General features: G+C 32.8%; 1 long non-coding RNA gene and 1 other non-coding gene across 3 annotated transcripts in view; one reads left to right on the top strand and one right to left on the bottom strand.

Annotated features, from left to right (window-relative positions):
• The window catches only part of LOC109029113 (uncharacterized), a 101024-nt gene extending 93942 nt beyond the window's left edge, over positions 1-7082 (bottom strand). The window contains exons 1-2 of one of the 2 annotated variants that reach the window (XR_008670072.1): positions 6936-7040; positions 4976-5060 (exon numbers count right to left, since the gene is read on the bottom strand). This is a non-coding gene — a long non-coding RNA (uncharacterized lncRNA). Of the gene's footprint in view, positions 1-4975; positions 5061-6935 lie in introns of both variants that reach the window. The other variant, XR_008670073.2, reaches the window with a different exon arrangement.
• On the top strand, positions 1339-1473 carry LOC115930317 (U8 small nucleolar RNA). Its single transcript, XR_004066957.1, has one exon. It is a non-coding gene; the product is annotated as a U8 small nucleolar RNA (small nucleolar RNA).
• Positions 7083-15516: the final 8434 nt, after the last annotated feature.

The following is a 15516-nucleotide window of genomic DNA, read 5'->3' as shown; positions in this document are numbered from 1 at the left end:
TTGTGTCTTAGCCTCCCAAGTCTTAGCCTCCCAAGTAACTTGGATTACAGGTGCATTCCACCACAGTGGGCTAATTTTTGTATTTTTAGTAGAGATGGGGTTTCAACATGTTGACCAGGCTGGTCTCCACCTCCTTACCTCAAGTGATCCACCTGCCACAACCTCCCAAAGTGCTGGGATTACAGGCATGGGCCACTGGCACCCAGCCTGAAAAACATACTTTTAAAAATATATAGGGGCCTCACATGTAAGTCACTTGGTAATTGCCACTCTATCCTAACAAGTAGGAAGCTAAATAAACAGAAAACAATCCATAATTTTTCTTGCATCTATAAGACAAGTGAGGTTATGGGACAAACTGCTGCTCCCAAAACTGGAGAGAACAACAGGCAAATACAGAGATTCACAACCTATCAGGGCAAAAACCCACTAGCAGAAACTTCTTCTGGAAACCTGCTCAGTTTGTGGGCTGAAAAACCTGAACCATACTTGACAAATTGTTGGAGGTGGTATAAAACAGCCAGGATAGACAAAATGATGATCGTAACTTCTTATCTATAAAAAATTAATTTTAATAGTGAAATGTTGAGTTAAGCAATTTAATCAAAACATTAGATTTTGTAGAACTTTGTAAATATAAATTTAACGTAGACTTTGAAAATGGGAAGTAAGAAGATGACAAGAAATATGTGAGTAGGTTTACTTTTATGTATTTTCTTTTCTGTCATTTTGGATTAAACCATATTTTATATGAACACAATGGTGTTTTCTTAAATTGCCAGGAGGCTTCAAACTTTTTTTTTTTTTGAGATGGAGTTTCACTCTTGTCACCCAGTCTGGAGTGCAGTGGCGCAATCTTGGCTCACTACAACCTCCATCTCCGGGGTTCAAGCAATTCTCCTGCCTCAGCTTCCCAAATAGCTGGGATTACAGGCACATGCCACCACGCCTGGCTAATTTTTTTGTATTTTTAGTAGAGATGGGGTTTCACCATGTTGGCCAGGCTGGTCTCGAACTCCTGACCTCAGGTGATCCACTCGCCTTGGCCTCCCAAAGTGCTGGGATTACAGGCGTGAGCCCCCATGCCTGGCCAAGGCTTCTAACTTTAACAGAAATTTTTATTATAAAAAGTAGAGAGGCCGAATGTGTAAAAATGATAAGCCCTAACTATGCATTACCTACAAAAGTCTCATTTCAACTTTAAGGAAGCACATAGGCTGAAAATGAAGGAATAGAAAAATACGTTTCATGCAAATGGAAACCAAAAGATAGCAGGATAGCTATGTTTATTTTAGACAAAATATACTTTAAGTAAAAAATTTTAACAGAAATTAATGATCATCAGGTGGGATAATCTTTTCCTGTTCTTCCTTTTGGAGGACAGATTATAACATGATTATTGGAGATGCACGAAACATGATCAACATCTATACATAATCACGACTTGAAACATCCTGATTGCTCCTATCTCATTCTTTCTGATGATTTTGATATAATAAAAAGAAGACAATGAAAGTCACTATATAATGATAAAGTGGCCAATTTCTTAAGAGGATTTAACAATTGTAAATATATATACATCCAACATTAGCACACAAAAATAAATTGAAGGAAGAAATAGACAACCATATAATAATAGTAGGGGACTTCAATACACTACTTTCAATAATGGATAAATCATCAAGGCAGAAAATCAATAAGGAAACTTTGGACTTGACTAAATTTTACACCAAAGAGACCTAACAAATATGTAGAGAATATTGCATTCAACAGCAACAGAATATACATTCTTCTCAAATATACATGGAACATTCTCTAAGATAGATAATATGTTAGGCCATAAAACAAGTCTTAACACATTTCAATCAAGATTGAAATTATGTCAAGCATTTTTTCTGACCATAATGACATGAAACTGGAAATCAACAATAGGAGGAATACTGGAAAATTTAAAATATGTGGAAATTTAAAAACCTGCTCTTGAACAACCAAAGGGTCAAGGAAGAAATCAAAAGAAAAATTTTAAAAATATTTTGAGACACATGAAATTGAAAACACAAAATACTAAAACTTATGGGGCTATTAATACATAAAACAAGAATACAAAGGATCATTAGCGACTACTATAAACAATTATATGCCAATATATCAGATAACTGAGAGGAAATAAATGAATTCCTCAAGACATACAACCTACCAAGACTGAATCATGAAGAAATACAAAATCTGAGCAGACCAATAATGAATAAAGAGATGAATCGGTGAATAATAATCTCTCACCAAATAAAAATGTTCAGGATCTGTTGACTTGCTTCAATGATGTATTCTACAAAGCATTTAAATAATAATTAATATGAATTCTTCTGAAACACTTCCAAAAATACAACTAATCTAAAGTCTATATGGAGACGCAAAAGACCCAAAAACCAGCACAATATTGAAGAAGATCAAAATTAGAGGACTTATGCTATCTACCTTTAAGACTTACTAGACAGCTACAGTAATCAAGACATTGTGATATTGGTAAAAGAATAAAAAAAAGATCAGTGGAACATAATAGAGCCACAGAAATAGATACACACATATAGCTTACTGGTCTTTGACAATGAACACAGTACAATGGAAAAAAGATAGTCTTTTTCAACAAATGTTGCTGTAAACAACTGGGCATACATACTGTTAGAAATACTTGTTCCCTGGTGCCATAAAGAAATAGCATTTGAACATAAATTTAATTTCCTCAGCAAGGCCATTTTTACTTTCTGCAGAAAGGTTACACTCACCAGCAGTTTTGCCACGAGAGTACACTGAACAAAGGAGACAGGGTCATTTATAACCTGACGCATCCACCTTACTGCTGTGTCTGGTTTCCATTGGCAGGAACGGGACCTCACATTCTGTATTTGTGCTGATTGGCTAGCAACTTAGAACTTTTTAAAAGAGGCAAAGGCATAGAAGAACAAAGGAAGGAGGAAGTAACTTGTTGAATGCTGAGAAAGGTAAAAACACCTTCAAATAAGGAATAGGAACAGGTTGTGACCTAATGCTTGCTTGAACCAGTATAAGCATGCCAGGGCAAATATTTAGGCTAAATTGTGGGAGCTAAGAACATAAAGTACATTGGTTTCTTTATGACAGCTAGCAGATATTTAAGAATGTTAGCGCATGTCTTTGAATAAATTTTGCTTCTAAGAGAAGCTACTGTTTATTCCCAATTAGACCGGGAGGAAAGTCTTTGAAGAGGAACCTCTACTTTCCCTTTTACAATACCAAAAAAAAAAAAAGATGATACAGACCTTACACCTTTCACAAAAGTTAACTCATAATATATCACAAACCTAGATGTAAAATGCAGGATTATAAAACTCCTGCAAGATAACATAAGAAAATCTAGATGGACTTGAATTTGGCAATGATGTTTTAAATAATGACACAAAAGGAACAATCCATGATAGATGATAAACTGGACTTCATTAAAATTAAAATTTTCTGTTCTATAAAAGACACAGTGAAGAGAATGAGAAGACAAGCCACAAACTGGGAGGAAACACAAACACATTGCAAACACATATATAATAAAGGGCTATTATCAAAAAGAACACTTAAACGCAACATAAGAAAGTAAGCCACCTGATTTTAAAAAATGAGCCAAGACCTTAACAGACAACTCAGCAAAGAAATCTACAGATGACAAACAGACATAGGAAATATGCTTAGTATTATGGAAATATAAATTAAAACAACAATGAGATATAACTACACATCCATTAGAGGGCAAAAATTGAGAACAGTGACAAACACAATGCTGGCAAGGATGTGAAGAACAAACAACTCTCATTTATGGTGGAAATGTAAAATGGTACAGCCATTTTGGAATAAAATTTGACAATTTCTTAACAAACTCTTACCATATAATCCAGAAGTTATATTCATTTATATTTACCCAAAGGAGTTTAAAACTTATAAGCACACAACAATGTATGTACAAAAATGAATATGTTGCACCTAGAGTGAACCCTAATGTAAACATGTAAACTGTGGACTTTGGGTGATAATGATGTTTTAAAGTAGATCCATCAATTGTAATAAACGCGCTACTCTGTTAGGGGATGTTAATAATAGGAGAGGCAATGTTTACATTTAGAATCAGAGGGCATATGTGGAAAATCTCTGTGCCGTGTGCTCATTTTTGCTGTAAGCGTAAAATTGCTCTAATAATTTTTTTCTTTTTTCAAAAAAAGTTAAAAATATGTAAAGTATTGTCAACTTGGAGTAGTTTGATTTTCTTAAAAGATGGAAATATCAAGCCTTTGATAAATTTGCTTGCTAGAAAATGAAAAATACATTGTATCAGAAAGGCATCATCAACAAAATTAGCATTTTAGTAATAGTCTTGCAAAGGGTGCCCAATATATATAACTATAAGAAGTAAGCAAAAAATTAAATGTTCAAATCAGTAAGACAGATACACAAATAATTGGTAAAGAAACAAACAACATATTCACAGTAAAATATAAACATTATAGGCCAGGCACAGTGGTTTATGTCTGTAATTTCAATGCTTTTTGAGGCCAAGGTGGGAATTTTGCTTTAGGCTAAAAGTTGTAGACAAGCCTGGGCAACATAGCAAGAACTCCTCTCTACAAAAAAATAAATAAATAAAAATAGTTGGGCATTGTGATGCATGTCTGCAGTACCAGCTACTAGGTGGGAGGCTGAGGCAGGAGGAAAGCTTGAGCCCAGTAGTTTGAAGCCATAGTGAGCAGCTATGATTGTGCCACTGCCTTCCAGCCTGGACAACAGAATGAGACTCTGTCGAAAAAAAAGAAAAAAGAAGAAAAAAGGAAAAAAGAAAAAAAATGAAATAATAGTAAAACATCTTTTTAGTGAACAAGACAATGTAATTTTGTTAGTGACCTGAGAAAATACAGAAGTATAAATGAAAATAACAATGTATGTTTTCTTTACCCATTACCTGCTATTAGACGTAATATGTCCAACAGTAGCAAATGTTTCCATGCAGCAGGAAAATGATTAGAAACTCTGTTCTTCAAATAGTACTTGGATAAAACACATGATATTATATTTCATTATAGTTCAGCTGTATGTAATTTAATAAAAAATTTGTCTGCCTTATAATCCAGGATCTTAATTTCTAGGAAAGTATAAAAAATCCTTTGGATCAAGAATCTGAACAACTGTGTTTATTAAGCATAGTTTGAAACTACAAAAGTTAGTAATAACTCAAAATTTCCATTAGTAAAGGAATGGTATACATGTACTATTGAGAATAAAACAAATAAATTAAATATATTAACATGGTTACGTCTCTAAAAAATAAAGTAGCATTAAAATATAAACCAGAGAGTGTTTCCCTATACCAATGAAAAACCATATTAAACATTAAATATTAACATAAATTAATAGATGTGAGGCAGTGTATTACTTGGGCTTGAAGAATTCAGCACAAACTCGTGAATGAGGTGGCTTTTATGAAACACACCAGAGTGGGTGTGTTGAGAAATCTGACTGTATGTGTATATGAATAGGTTTTCAAACAGTACTTTGTTTTCATACATAAGAAAGATAGCATGTATGGGCTCATTTATACAACAGACTGTTAATAAGAAAATGACTAGAAGAATGGACAGTAACTATTAAAAATAATAATAGTGGTAGTGAAAATTTGTGATTATAACTTATTTTTATAATTCTAAATTTTAAATTTTACATACTTTTTGAAATAAATGTATCTAAATCACTTCTAGAAAGTTGCAAACTTCACTTTTTAATACTTAAAAAACAAGGATTAATTAATAACAAAAATATTTGAATGTAACATACTTAGATATTTTGAAAGAAAATTGGAGTGTGGGGTAAATGGAAGTTTTCCTCTTTCAAACATACACCTTTCTATTCTCTTTACAATGAAAATGGACTTTTATGTAACCTGTATAATTAAAAATGCAATCGGCTGGGCACGGTGGCTCACGCCTGTAATCCCAGCACTTTGGGAGGCCGACATGGGCGGATCATGAGGTCAGGAGATCAAGACCATCCTGGCTAACACAGTGAAACCCCATCTCTACTAAAAAAAAATACAAAAAAAAAAAATTAGCTGGGCATGGTGACAGGAGCCTGTAGTCCCAGCTACTCGGGAGGCCAAGGCAGGAGAATGGCATGAACCCGGGAGGCAGAGCTTGCAGTGAGCTGAGATTGCGCCACTGCACTCCAGCCTGGGCGACAGAGCAAGACTCCTTCTCAAAAAAAGAAAAAGCAATCAAAGTATAATTAAAAAATAACACAATGCATGTCCCAAAAGTACAGCAATAAAATAAATATCAAGTAGTTTCAGAAACGAAGATAGTATTGCATTCCATAATTTTATACCTATTTGCTACTGAGAAGCCCCATTTCTGGTGATGTGAACTTTAAAAATATAAAGAGATCAACCACATGACTAAATACGCCCGATATGCTAAAATTAAATCCAACTGCTCATAAAGCCATATTTTTGTTATTGTTCCAAAAAAAGTGAGATGAAAATTATCTTGCAGTTATTCTCATAAAGAGGACTATGCATTTTGTACCCAACCTAAAAATCTGCATTTAACAAACATCTTAACACTTTTACATATTGAAATTTTAAGATAATTAGTGTTATATACCTGAAAGTTAATGGATAGCATATCTTTTACAAATTCTTATGTGAATGCTAAAACAGGTGTAATTGATTCTAATCAAATAACTTCAAAATATAAAATATATGTAAATAAATCAATTATATGGTACTACATATGTTCAATGCTTCTTTTTATAGCTTTTAAGATAAATTGACATACCCTTCATAAACAATGTAATTAATTTATTAATTAAATATAGTAGTATCACGTCTACCAAAAATAATCAATTTTGTCTTAGGAATGATGATATACCTGTATAGGCTTTCAGGTGAACAATGATTACATGTGAAGTCCACTTGCCTATTCAATCTACTCTTAATATGAATGAAAATGATAACACTTACATATAAAATTTACTTGTCTTCCTCTGTACTATGGGAAGATTAGCATCAATTTATGACAAGTAGTAACTTCTTAGAAGTTTGTCGCATTCTGGAATGTGAAGTCATAACAATGAACTCTTCATGCTCTATTCCATTACATTTTGTACTTTGAATGGGGCAGATACACAGGCATGGTTTTGTTCCTTGAGGTTTTGTTCATTGGGAAAATATTGGTATACTGAGTTATGCAGATATTCCAAAGATTGACACATTTCTTATCAAACACAGTAAGATACTTTCTTTTAAATGAAACTCTTGTTGTTCACTTTAGAGAAAATGTCTGCCAAATACCCAGCCTCAATAACCGCAGTTTGTCTGTGAGTCTTTCTAGTAAAGCAGCATTGCACGAATAAAGCAGGTAGTCAGCTTGCAGCTCAAGTAATTGTACTAGTGCTTTTCTTCAAGACAAACATGATAGGGTGGTATGCTTCAGAGCTGCTTTCTACATATTTCCCATTTTATTACAAAGACTATTACATGCACAAGCAAGAGACAAGTTTTAATAAAATTAGCATTTTAATGCCTTATCAAGGACATTTTAAAGTGAAACCATATGTATTTTTAAATTATGAGTGTGTAGCAATGAAGAAGAGAACTACTAGTACAGTTTGGGCCACTGCTTTGATGACTCCTTACAGGACAGAAGTTTTACTCATTATTGCTGTTGTTCCATAAATGGAAACGTCAACTCAGGGAAAAAGGTGAATGACATCTTAGTATAACTATGAGAATAGTTTTGACCCCATGAACATGTTGAAAGGGTATCAGAGACCCAGTGTTCTGCAGACTGTACTTTTAGAGGTCACTCCAGTCAAAGATGACAGTCACAACTCAGCTCCAAATGCTTGTTGCCTTGAGGTAATGAAGACTGAAAATTGCCAAATCTTCAACTTATAGGAAAATTGAGAATATTTTATAACAACACCTTAAAATATTAACTAGTTGAACTTTTTCTTTTTTAAAAACATTGGCATGGCATGTAAAACTCGTTAGGCCTTTCAGTGTTTCTACCTATTTTCAACTCCATCAATGTTTCATTTGCGTCCACATTCCCATCATCAAGCACTCCTCCCTCCCTCCCCTACTCCCTTCCTTCCTTCCTTCATAACTCACTCTTGCTATTCAGTCCCACTGGGCTAACCAAGGTATGCAGAATATTTTAACTTTTGATGGAGAATAGTCATTTGTCCTTGAAACTGAGATTTTTACCTCATTAAATAAGGAATATTATTGCACCTTGCATGCACAATGAGACTTAGGACAATATAAGAAATAGACTAATCCCAACTTATGTGACTTTGTAAAATGAAAGGACTGAATTGGGCTCCTCAAGTCCAAGTAAGTGTTGTTTGTGAATACTATAGCCTTGGTAGAAGCAATCTCAATTTTCATTGAGAAAAGTAAAAATAAAAATAAAAATATTATGGCAAGTTGTTAAATACTGGAATTTGAATTTTTTCATTGAAAACAAGCAGACGATAACTGTTGGAGTTGATCTGAGTACACTCCTGAAACAGCCATTAGGAGACCTTTCTAGTCATATAATTTTATGATTCTTAAATTCAACAAAAAGTACCTTTTAATTTTATTTTACTTTTGTAATCAGAATAGCTTATATTTGTGCAGTTCTTTTCACTTCACAAATAAAGTGGAGTGTTGTAAAACAGCTCAGGGCATTTGAACTAATAAGTGTGCTGGCACCTATTACTGGTGCTTGTATTATCTTAGGCAAGTTGCTATTCTTTAATGCCTTGATTGCCCTATCTATGTAATACAAAGTGGCCATGGAAAAAGCTAAATATTTTGTTGAACTCCAGTTTTTGTTTAAGTCTTCCAGAATTCTTATGAGATTTGCATTATTTTTATGAATTCACAGGTTGGAAAATTGGCAAATTAGAATTTGCCTAGAATTGTATAATTTAAAAGAAGCAACAGATACTAAGAACCATCATATAGTGTCTTTCCTCTGCTGTGTATTTTCACCTAAGGTATGCATGTATTCCTGAGTATTTATTTCCTAGTTGGATGTTTTTTGGACTAAACTTAATATTCAAAGTTACTCAGAAAACATCTCTCCTCTTAGCTAGAGTTACTGTCCTTGAAATATGCTCTTTGCTATGTTCATAAGCAGAGCTGTCTTTGATCACAAAAGACAGCTATACCATATATTCACTTTCAAACTACTTTATTATCGTTAATTATTTCATGGAGAGATTTTGCAGAGAAAAAGATGTCTGAAAAAATAGCAATCTCTTTGCTCCATTGCCTTTATGATCATTTAGTGAGTCAAAACAATACAAACTGTACTACACTAAAAATAATTTTCTCTTTTCTATTTTCATGTTTCTGTAATCATCAGAAAGTTTCATTGTAACATTCACGCATCATAATATATGAAAAAGAGGATTTTCTTACAGTACAATTTATATTCATCTTCCAGCCACAGTATATGAAATAGAAAGGTGACACACTCTTATACTATCTATTGCAACCATTCATTTGTTTCTTTATTAGCCAATTTTCACAGTTTTCAGATATTTTGCTTTCAGAGTAACTTTACATTTTTAAAAACATTGAAGACACCAAAGAGCTTTTGTTTATGTAAATAACATCTTTACATATTTACTGCATTAGAAATGAATACTCAGAACATTTAACAAATATTTATTAATTCATTTAAACATAATAAACTTACATATATGTTAACAAAAAGTAATACATTTTTATGAAAAATAAATATATTTTTCAAGACATTGCTTTACATTTTCTAAAGCACTATTTTATCCTTTTGCAAATCTCTTTATTATTTGGTTTAGAAGGAGACATTAGAATTTTTATATCTGACCTTATATTAATCTGCAGTGATATCTCATGTAGCCTCTGGAAATATCCACTGTACTCTTGTTAAGAGATAAAAAAAAAAGTCAAATGACACCTTAATATTATCTTAGCTTTATTGAGATATAATTTACGTACCACATTTACCTGTTTAAAGTATGAAATTCAGTGCTTTTTTAGTATATTTACTAAATTATACAATAATTACCATAATCTAATTTCAGAACATTCTCATCAATGTAAATAGAAGCTCTATACCCATTATCTGTCATTCCCCATTTCCCTCCCACAGCAACTTGCAAAGACTAAGTTTCTTTCTGTCTGTATAGATTTGCCTATTCTGGACATTTTATATAAATAGTACCATACAACATGTGGCCTTTTATGACATGCTTCTTTTATTTATCATACTGTTTTAGAGGTTCCTCCACATTGTGGCATGTGCCAGTCCTTTTTTTTTTTTTGCCAAACTTTTTATCATGTGAATAGATGACATCTGTCTATTAGTTGATGGACTAATGTTGGTTGATGGGTTTTTCTACTTTTGTCTATTGTGAATAACTCTGCAGGTCATGAGGTCAGAGATTTGAGATGAGCCTGGCCAACATGGTGAAATTCCATCTCTACTAAAAATACAAAAATCAGCTGGGTGTGGCGGTGGGCACCTGTAATTCAAGCTACTTGGGAGGCTGAGGCCACAGAATTGCTTGAACCCGGGAGGCGGAGGTTGCAGTGAGCTGAGATCATGCCACTGCACTCCAGCCTGGGCAACAGAGCAAGACTGTGTCTCAAAAAAAAATTTTTTTTGTTTGTACACAATATTTTCATTTCTCTAAGATATCCAGGAGTGGAATTATCAGGTCAGTGGTAATCTATGTTTAATATTTTCAGGAATTGCCAAACTGATTTCCTCAGCAAATATACTATTTTATATTCCTACCAGAGAATGTATAAAGGTTCCAATTTATCCATGTTTTCACCAACACTTCTTATTGTTTGTCTTTTTTATTTTAGACAGTGTATGAAGTGGTATCTTATGATTTTGATTTGTGTTTCCATAATTCCTAAAGATATTGAGCATTATTTCATGTACTTGTTATCTATTCATATATCTTCTCTAGAGAAATGACTATTCAAACTCTGTGTCTTTTTAAGCTGGGTTATTTACCTTTTTATTTTTGAGTTGTAAGGGTTATTTATACACTCTGGGTATATGTAATGATTGTTAATTTTATGTATTAACTTGGCTGGACCAACATTTTTTTTTCTGTCTCTGTGTAGTCTTTTTACTTTTATAATGATGTCCTTTGAAGTATAACTTTCAAAAATTTTCAGTTCAACTTAAAAATCTTCTGTATTATTATTTATGCTTTTGGTTTACAGCTAAGATATCATGCTCTAACCCAAGTTTATTCAGGTTGACTACTTTATTTTCTTCTAAGAATTTTACAGTTTTGGCTCTTGCCTTTAGCATTATGCTCTAAGTTGAGCTTAATGTACAGTATGAGGTAAGTGCCCAAATTTATATTTTTGCATGTAAGCATCTGGCTGACAGCAGTATTTGTTGTACCTACTACTATTTTGAAAATATCTTTTACTCCAAAGACTCCTGGAATCTGACCATGAACTGCCTTTGAGAACTGCTGTCCTACTGCCAAGTATTATAACACTGTGACAGTCACTTCAATTAAAACTCTTAGCTTTTCTAATCTACTTTAGTGTATTGTTGTTCATACCTCAAATAGGCAATATATATATGTGTATATATATATATTATACATATACATATATATACACATACATATGTGTATATATATTATACATATACATATACATACACATATATATGTGTATGTATATATGTGTATGCATATATATGTGTATGTATATATTGTGTGTATATGTATGTATATATATTATACATACATATACACACAATATATACATACACATATATATGCATACACATATATACATACATGATATATACATACATATATGCATACACATATATACACAATATACATACACAATATATATACACAATATATATACATATGCATATGTACATACACATATATATACACATATATACACAATATATACATGCACATATATATACACAATATATATACATACACATATATACATACACATATATATACCCAATATATATACATATACATACACATATATACATACACTATATATACATATATATACATACACATATATATACACAATATATAATACACATATATACATATATGTGTATGTACATACACATATATACATATATGTGTATGTATATACACACATATACATATATACACATATATATACATATATACATATATATATATCTTGTGTTACCTTGGATCACACGAATTTAGAATAATGGCCATGTGTAATGTCATTTGGCAACAACAACAACAACAACAAAAAACTTTAACCCTTAACAGTTTCTCAAGTACAAGTACGATCATTTCAATCTTTTCTCAGGATTTCAGTCCTGAAACTAGAAATATAATCAACTGACATTTTTGTGTGTAGAATAGTATTACTTGTAAGAAATCCCTTCCATCATGAACCTCCAATATTGTTGTCCTACAGTTATGCTAACATTGTAGCTTATTGCCTATTGTACTTCACCTCCTATAAAATCATGTGCATAAAAAATATTTCCTCAGAGATATTCTTACGGCCACATGAATTGGAAACTCATTTCAGGCTTATCAAAAAGCAAACAAACAAACACATGACATGAATACAAGCTGCCAATTATGAGTACTTAAGTGATACCCCAAGCACTCAGATAACTACTAAGGTATACATTGTTTTAATTAAACCTAAAAATACCTTCTGCAGTCAGTATTATCTCCCTTTTAAAAAGAACAAAAGTAAGGCTTTAAGCATTCATTTCTAAAAAAGCTATTGAACAAAGACTAAAATATTGACTAGAGGATATCTAGCTTAAGACAACCCAAAATTGTAAGAACAAAACTGAGAAAGAAATTAGAAGAGTGAGAGAGAAGAGATAAGACCCATTAATATCCTATGTTTCAAACGAGATATGGCTATGATTCTGTTAAATGAACTAAACTTTCTCATTGGAAACACTTCTCATCAGAAAACATTTTTTGAGGTAGGCGCTTAGGGAAAGTTGGAACACTTATAATCTTAAGTGTTTTAGATTCTCATACATTTTCTTTCCTATCACTGCTGATTACAAAGATATTTGCATGTAAATAGCAATGTTCTTCTGTGTAATCAGCAGGCTGTTCTTTCAGTTTGATATGCATGCTCTCACCATAGATTTTTTTCCTCAGTAATCAATGCAGAAATCACAGACACTGGGCTATTACATCATCAAATAATTCCAGATTACGGGCAGTCAAGAGATCAAAAAGGGAAAAAACACTTTTTTGTACAAATGTCTTTACACTGCAGTAATGGTCACGCTGAAGTATATATTTTGACAATTTTATGAGGCTTAATTAGCCATAGGATGTGCAATCAGTATACGATATTAACATTAATTTGTAGACCTGATGCCTTGCCAAGCTAATACCTGCCAATGAATGTTGGTTTAACAAAATGTAGCCTTTCTCTTCAGACCCATTAGAGAACTTAACTATTCTCTCCATCAAATTTATTTTTTTGTGGGGTTGTGTACACACACACATATATTTCAGTTTATTTAAATATATGTGAAATATTTTATATATCTATATCTATATCTATATCTATATATATGTCAGTCTTTCTAATAGACTAGGGAGAGGGAGATAACTAGTATAATTTAGGATTATTTTTTAATTCCCCAAAGCACCTGAATGTCTAGTCCATTGTCTCGTCCATAACAACTGGTAAATCATTACTTGGAGATTAACGTAAGTATGTAATCTCAAATTGCTCAGTGACTCAGTACAATTTAATCTGATATCTTTTTTTCTCACATGGAACAATGTATAACTTACTGAAAGCTAATTATTCCATAAACATAAAAGGTGTGTTCCGGAACCAAGAGAAAAAGTAACTTGAGGGCTAAACTCTGACTTTTTATTTTTCTTGCCCAAATTCCTAAGGGGCTTGGGGAGTCATGCTCTACAAACCATAAAATCTCATCAAATGGGTTTTATTTAACACTATATAATGTGGCTTACTTTTCAGTGTGACTCTGGCATAACATCACATGACAGATAAAAAAGGAAATTAAAATATTTTACCCCAAAGTATTTTTCTTTGCCATATTTTGAAATGATTCTGCACAGCCATCTTTTGTGGGGGAAAATTTGCATCTGTAAAAATTCTCTATTAATACAACTAGATCTTTATTTTTCCAGGCCCTCCAAATCCTAAAGAGATAACTGAGAGTCTAGCAACTTTTAAAGTTCTGAATAAGAAACACTTCCCATCTATTATCTCTAAAGGCAGCCGCCTATGAGACTTCATCTCTGTAATAAGAACCTTGGTCTCCTCAACTCCTTATCTTAACCCAGACATTCCTTTCTACTAATCCCAAGTTTTTGTATAATAACTCTTTCAACCAATTACCAATCAGAAAATGTTTGACTCCACCCATGACCTGTAAGCCCCTGCTTCAAGTTTTCCTGCCTTTCCAGAATGAACCAATGTATTTCTCATATGTATTGATGTCTTATATCTCCCTAAAATGTACAAAACCAAGCTGTAATCTGGACTTCTTAACACTGTGCTTCAGGTCATAGTCACTCACATTTGGTTCATAATATCTCTCTTCAAAGATTTTACAAAGTTTGGTCCTTTTTGTCAACAAATCTCTTCTGGCAAAATCAGCTACATGTGACTGTCTTGAATATATACGCACTTCTTTTTTTTTTTAATATCTAAACTAGAATTTTTCAGAAACGCCAGAATGAGGGAATTAGCATTCAAAGTAACCATCCATTTTATTTTTTTTTAAGTTTTTAGAGCTATAAAATAAGAATTGTAAGGTGAAAATGCTACCAAAAAACAACTGAATAAATAATAGTCTTCGCTTACTTATTTATTTGAGACTGCATATCACTCTGTCCCTAGGCTGGAGTGCAGTGGCATGGCCATAGCTCACTGTAACCTGAAATTCCTGGACTCAAGGAATCCTCCCTCCTCAGACTCCCAAAGTGCTGGCATTACAGGTGTGAGCTACTGTGCCCAGCCCTCTGTTTTCTTAAGAAACCAAATTCTGAAATTTGAACAGCTTCACATACAAAATATTGTTTCAAATCCACTTCCCCCAATTTTAACTGACAAGCCTTGATTCTTTTACCTTTAAGTGTTAACTCACATATCTAACTGCTTACTTCACCAATGGACTTGAATGTATAATATGCAACTCAAATATAAGATACTCTATTGCAAAAAGACAAAGCTCTGGATATGTCCTCAAATCTGTTCCTGTTTCTAAAAAGGAACAACCACTGTAAACTCAGGGCTATTGCTATGGATGAATGTTTGTGTTCCCTCAAATTCCTAAATTCCAGCCCTAACTCCTAATGCAGTGATACTTGTACATAGGGTCTTTGGAAGATAATTTGGTTTAGATGGAGTCATGAGAGTGGGTCCTTATGATGGGATTAGCGTCTTTGTAA

Source organism: Gorilla gorilla, chromosome 10 (assembly GCF_029281585.2).
Source record: "Gorilla gorilla gorilla isolate KB3781 chromosome 10, NHGRI_mGorGor1-v2.1_pri, whole genome shotgun sequence".
Classification (NCBI taxonomy): Eukaryota; Metazoa; Chordata; class Mammalia; order Primates; family Hominidae; genus Gorilla; species Gorilla gorilla.
Note: the sequence above shows the minus strand (reverse complement) of the source record. Positions and strands in the feature narration are given on the sequence as shown.